The sequence below is a fragment of the Sciurus vulgaris genome (assembly GCF_902686455.1).
Source record: "Sciurus vulgaris genome assembly, chromosome: 4".
In the NCBI taxonomy this organism is placed as follows: domain Eukaryota; kingdom Metazoa; phylum Chordata; class Mammalia; order Rodentia; family Sciuridae; genus Sciurus; species Sciurus vulgaris.
In genome coordinates, this window is record NC_136464.1 from 10,464,578 (window position 1) to 10,470,923 (window position 6,346).

The following is a 6,346-nucleotide window of genomic DNA, read 5'->3' on the forward strand; positions in this document are numbered from 1 at the left end:
CCTATTTTGGCCACTTAGTGCCAGTGGAATTGTCTGTGACTGCCCTCCTCCATGTGGCCTAAGATTCCCAAGGTCATCTGGTGGCAGCTAGTTACACTTCACTGCTCCCTGTGGCTGAGAAATATTCCATGTTGTGGATTCGCCACATTCTGGTCACTCACTGGTCTGTTGATAGCCTCGGGCAGTGATGGGTGAAGCTGCTGCTCACATCCGGATACAGCTCCATGTGACTTTCCCTTCCTCAGAGCACCCACGTTTAGAGCACACGAGACGCAGAGAGGACACCTCGAAGGTTTGCTCTGGTCGGGAGGATGAGAGAAAGGCAGGAACACAGATTTATTGAGCTCTTACTGTGAGCGAGGTGACATATCCCAACACTGCATAATAAATTTTCCCTTTACAGATAAGAAGACTTAGTAAATAAAAGGAGAGATTTAACAGATTTCCCGAGAACACGTTGCTGTTGAATTCAAAATTTGGGGCAACTTCCCTGGCACCTGGCTGCCATATGCAATTCATAACAACTAAAGGACAAAGGTCAGGTGTCAAACAATGAACTAGTCTGTTAGTTAACGTTCTGTCACTGTGACAAAATCCAGAGATAAACAACTTATAAGAAAGAAGGTTTTATTTTAACTCATGGTTTCAGAGGTTTAAGTCCCTGGTCACTTGCTCTGTTGCCATCGGGCCTGTGGTGGCTCAGCACCTCATAGGGGAGGGCAGTGCAGCTTCTCATTTCCTGGTGGCTGAAAAGCAAAGAAAGACAGGAAGAGGCTAGGGTCCCCATATCCCCTTCTAGGGCATGCCCCCAACGGCCTGGCTTCCCTCCACTAGGCCCCATCTCCTCAAGGCCCCACCATCTCCCAGTAGCGCCACGGGCTGGGGACCAAGATCTTAACATGTGGCCTTTGGGGTCCCTAAGATGCAGCCCACATCACCCAGCACTTTAGAATCACTCATCATGAAGCTGGAGGAATTGTTTATCTCCAAGTGTAGAAAATTAAGGTCAAAAGATGTTATATGACTTTCTCAAGATCACACACCTTGCAGGTGGCGGAACCAGGCCTGGACCCTGAGTCTCCATTTGGGAGGAAGGGAGGCCGAATGTGCCCTGAGGACTTCTGTATTTGTCAGAATTTGCAGAATGCAGCCCACACCCCACGAGGCACTGGAGAGGAAAAGCAGGTATATTTTATGTCCTCTTGGAGTTGACTTCTAAAAGGGAAAAACAAACTTAATACCCAAGACCATAAATGGTATTAGAATTCTGCAAATGTCAGAGGGGCAGACATGTTGATCACTCAGGTGATGAGGACACAGGACCTAGTCAAGGAGATGAGAGGGAGGCCCTGGCTTCCTGCGCCCACTGTGAGGCACGCCTGGTCTGGGGGCAGCAATTCTGTATGAGTAGCCAGAGCCAGCGAAGCTGCCAACACCAGTGTGCAGGAATAACTGCCCCCTTGGGAGGGAAGGTGTCACCATGGGTGGCTCCTGGGTGTGGTGGCAGCAGCAGGTGCAGGATCATGAGGATAGACCTTCACCTTTCTCATCCAGAAGATGCCTGTCTCTGGCTGGCTGTCCATTTTCTCACCTGCAATGAGTGTAACAATGCGCATTTGACACCCACAGCTGTGGTCAGAGGTGGGAGACGGCGTAATCAGCCCCCCAGATGTCTACATCCACATCCCACCGCCTGGGAATGTGACCTCCTGTGGCCAAAGAGACTTGGCGATGTGCCTAAGTTAAGGATCTTCAGACGGGAAGATTATCCTGGTGGGCACAGGATCCTCAGAAGGGGAGACAGGAGGGTCAGAGTGGGAGAAAGAGCGGCGAGGTGGCTGCAGAGGTCAGGGAGACTGGGGAAGGGACCACAAGCCGAGGGATGCAGGCAGCCTCTGAAGCTGGAAGACAAGGAAACAACTCCTGCCCCAGCACCTCCAAGGGACACAGCCCAGGGGACATTGTGACTTTAAGTTCCTGACCTCCAAAACTAAAGGCTATCTCAAGCCATGACGTTCGTGGTAATTTGTTATATTGGTAATAGAAAATGAATGCACAGGGTCAAATGAGGTCCCTGCTGTGCGAGTTCTTTGAAGGAGAGCCTCTGGGGGCTCCGGAAGTGTCCACACTGCTCAGGAGCGAGCCCGGGTGGGGCTGCTGCTGTACCTACAACACATCCCTGCAGGGGAGCGTGGAGACAACCCTCTCTATCCGTGCTGGTCCCCCCAAAGTTGGTAAAACTCCTCAAAAGCAGAATGCTAAAAATCACCCCTCCTGCCCCACACCCAGGCCTGAGGACTGGGGGGAGAATTGGGAAGGTAGCCAGACGCAAGGGCCGGTCCCCTCTCCTCTACCTCTAGCCTCCAGCCTTGGCTGGTGATTCTCAGCACTGCTGTCATGTTAAAATCACCCAGAGAGACTTAGACATCTTCCAGGGACCAGTCCCACCCCCAGGGCTTCAGATTGGCTTGGTCTGTAGTGTGCCCAGGCATCACTATTTTTAAACAGTCTCCCAGGTGCATCCAATGTGTGGCCCAAGTAGGGGACCGCTGGCCCACAGGGCCACCACACTGGCATGTGAGAGTCGTCCCTCCTCACTGACAGCTTCGCTGGTGTCTGATTTCTTCCAGCCCCTGCAGCCTGGCTGGCGTCAGCCTTGCCCACTAAGCCAGCTCCTCCCAGACAGGCAGACTCAACCATAAATTTTAATTCAAAACTTTTCCTTTTTATTATTTTCAAATGCTCAAGGCCCTGAAGTGTGCTGGGACATTTTTCTCACGCTGTGATGGGCGTATCAGCCAAGGTGAAGAGCTTTTCTGCACGTCGCTCATCTAGGTTCATGATTTCAGCAGAGGCCGTGCCCGCTCTTGCCCACATGTACACTCTCGGAAGCCACGCATTCTTTGCCTCTGTGGATACAGTTCTATCAAGTGTGAGGCCAGAGACTTTGCTGAACTCTTTGTGTGGCAGCTCCTTCTCTGGGGCCAAATGGAAAGAAAATCCAGATAATCATGGATAATGTAGCTGCTGACAGATTCGGGGCACATGACTATACCTGTGCAGGCCACTGCCTGGTGAAACCCATGGAGCTTGTCACAACAGGAGTCCCTGTTGCCCGCTGCCTGAGCTCACCTGCATTCCTAGGTGGTTTCGTCTCTTGACTGCCCGCCTGATGCTGTGTGTCCCAGAATGACTGAGTCCTTGCTGGCTGGACTTGCCCCTGGAATATCCAGAAATCTAGGCTGAAGGCTTACTTGGAACCTGGAGACAATTCCTGGTTTTGCTGTCTGCCCCCTCCTCTGTGGCCTGAGCCTGGGAGCGGGAGGATCCCCCGTTAGGTAGCATTACTACAGGCAGCAGCCCTCGGTTCAGGAAACCTCGGAACAGCACTCAAGGTCCTGTGAGCTGGGGAAATCTGACCCAGCGGGCCTGGGGCAGGGCCTGAGCCTCTACATTTACAAGCTCCCAGGCCATGTGGAGGCTGCTGGGCCCTGGAACACATCTCAAATAACAAGACCTGGGGTTTCAACTGGCCCCAGATCTAGGTCCAAAACTAGTGAGGCCCTTCATGAAAACACCCCTGGCTTATAGACAGAAATGCCACAGAGATGCCAGGTGCACGGGAAGGGCAGCACGGTGGTGTCTCCCGTCATTGATGTTGCTGAAAAGCAGCTGGCAGAAGAGGCCTCCTTTCCTTCTTCCCTCCCTCCAATTTTACACTCTGAGCTAGAAACCAAAACTGTCCATTTGCTGGATGCTTGGTAGCTCCCGTAGCCTAGGGGACACCTGCCAGCTGCGGAGGGCCCCTCCCTGCATCCCAGGCCCTGCTCCTCCCTCAGGCCAGGGCCCAGGACCACCCCTCCCACTTCAGAGTCTCAGCCCAGCAGACCCCTTCTCCTTGGTCCCACTACCTTCTGCTAGAATTGGTGGAATGGTCCCCAAGCCTCTGCACACTGCCCCTTCTCTTTCCGGGGCTTTCCTGGTTTTATGATAATTATCTCCCCTGCTGGCTTCTCAGCACCTCAAAAATTTCAGTCAATGCTCATTTAAAATATAAATAGAGCAAGTGACTGGCCCTCTGGCTTCACACTGCGCGTGGACTGGATGAAATCCTTCCCTAGCAATTTATCAATAAGGCAGCAGGCTCAGAGCTGCAGGAAGCGCAGAGGGTGCTTCTCCGAGAAGGAGAGAGCAAGGCAGTGTCATCGCTCTGAGACAGGAGAGGACCCACAAGAAGTTCTCTCTCACACTCTGCCACTCCCGTCAATCCTCTCTACCAAAGAATAAAGCCTGGCTGTGCTCACGCCATGGGCCACTCAGCCTCCCTCCTGGGGTTCTGGCTGTGCCCGTGGCAGGTGGGTGGGGATCTCAGGATGCCAACGCTGAGGACCTCTTGAACCCGCAAGCTTATCCCCGGAGCCACAGGGCAGGCGCTGGTCCTGGCATCCCTGCCCGGCCACAGGGACTGCGGTCTATGCGGGGCCTCAGATTTAGATTCAGTGTTTCCTCCTCTCTTGGCAGGTTTCCTTTGTGGGACAGGCCTGTGTGACGTGCTTTTGGGGAACCCGCTCCCTACTCCATCAGACTAAAATTCTTCCCATTACCCTGGAACATGCTTTCATATGGTGCTCGACTCGAGTGATCGTGGACTTGTAGAAAGAAGACTGTTTGGAGACGTTCAGTTCAACGCGTATAAGTCGCAGTTTGGCGGCTTCTCCCGTCTCTGGGGAGGAGGGCGTGTCCCATGGCCTTCTGTGGGGTCTGGGCTCCTATGTCAGCCTGTGCAGCCCTGCCTGCCTGCAGAGGGAGATGAGTTGGGAGCAGGGAGGTGGCACATGGCTTTTCTTCCATCTTCCATCACCTCAAGCCAGACATTCTTGCAGCCAGGTCTCAAGGCACCAGGAAGTCATGCGGATTGAGAAATCAGTTTAAGGGTTTGCATTTCTTCTTGAGAGGGCCTCCAGGTTGTATGGTTTTGTCTTTTTGCTGTGGCACAAGCCCAAAGCCTTTCTAGGGGAACTGGCTTGTGTACTGCTCAGAGGGGCTCCTGTCCAGGGGCCTTCCCAGCCCCTATCTCTTGAGACATCCCTTCCCTTTGATGGTACTGGAAGTGTGTGGGACAGGTCCCTCTGGCCTCAGGTGCCTTCTCAGTGCCTGGCCCCTGCCCTGACAGATGTCCCTGGAAACAACACCTGCAGCCGGCAGCCTCCTGACCTGGGCTGGGCCCGGCAGGTGCAGCTCCTGCAGCTGCTGCCCCTCCACATTCCTCCACGCCTCAGCCCGTGCTGGCCCAGACAAGTGCTCCCCAGCCAGCTCTGGATGCACAAGCAGACAGAGAGGTTCTGCTCAGCTCTTCCTCTCCTCTGCTGGGCCTAATTGCAGCAACCTAGATGCGGTGTCAGGAGGGACCAAGCCAAGCATGCTAACAAGCCGAGAAGCTCTGCTCTGAATTCTTTGGCAGCCAGGACTCTCACCCAGCAAGTCTGAGGCCAGCCACCGGAGAGAGCGCAGGGAGGGAACTAATTAAGCTGTAGGCCAGCTCCTTTGTAATCATGCTCTCTGATCTCAGAACCGCCTTGGGCGCTCTGGGAGAGGAAAGAAGAGAGCAGGTGATTGAGAAGTTGATCGGGCTTTTAGAATGGATTTCCATGAAACTGACATTTACACCATTCTTGCAGGATCTGGCTCCCTGAAATGAACCACAGACCGTGCCTAATTCTGCAGTGTGCTCCCAGGAGCTCCCATCAGCTGGCCCCAGGGGGACTGACGTGTTCTCTGTAGGTCAAGGGATCCCTGCCCGGTGTGATTTGGGACGGTCCCCCACTCTGGCCTGCAGAACTGCCTCCCCTGGAAGCTCACTGGTGCTGAAGCTGAGCAGGGCTTCAGTCCTGTCTCTGCTTTGGCAAGGTGGAATTCCAAGCATTGGGCTTTGCTGTAGGAGACCCACACCTCAGTGGGAAGACCATGTTCCAAATCTAGGTCGGGTCGAATCGTTTCATCCCCACCTTGTGTTTTATAAATCAGTGAATCAAAACATGACCTTATTTTTACACCTAATTTTTCTAATGAGGGCCAGAAAGGATTAGTGACTTAGCGAAGGTCACATGGGCAGATGAGGCACGATGGGTCCTGCACCCAAGTCCTCGGGTCTTAAACACAGCTGCTGCTGCAGTTTTCAAATTGTGGAGTAGAAGAAGAAAGTGGGAATGCTGGGGACTTGCTCAGCACCATGCCACAGCGGTGGGGACTAGGAAACGGCACGGTGCAGAACGGGCTGGAGCTTGAACCCGGCTCCTGTTGTCACCTTTGGCATTTATTGATTTGTGGACTGTTGGAAAAATGCAGG

General features: G+C 53.6%; 1 long non-coding RNA gene across 1 annotated transcript; it reads right to left on the reverse strand.

The window, feature by feature from the left end:
- Positions 1–664: 664 nt before the first annotated feature.
- On the reverse strand, positions 665–3,553 carry LOC306659291. The gene is made up of 3 exons (XR_013763261.1): positions 2,780–3,553; positions 1,044–1,215; positions 665–746 (listed from the first exon to the last, which is right to left on the reverse strand). It is a non-coding gene; the product is annotated as an uncharacterized lncRNA (long non-coding RNA).
- Positions 3,554–6,346: the final 2,793 nt, after the last annotated feature.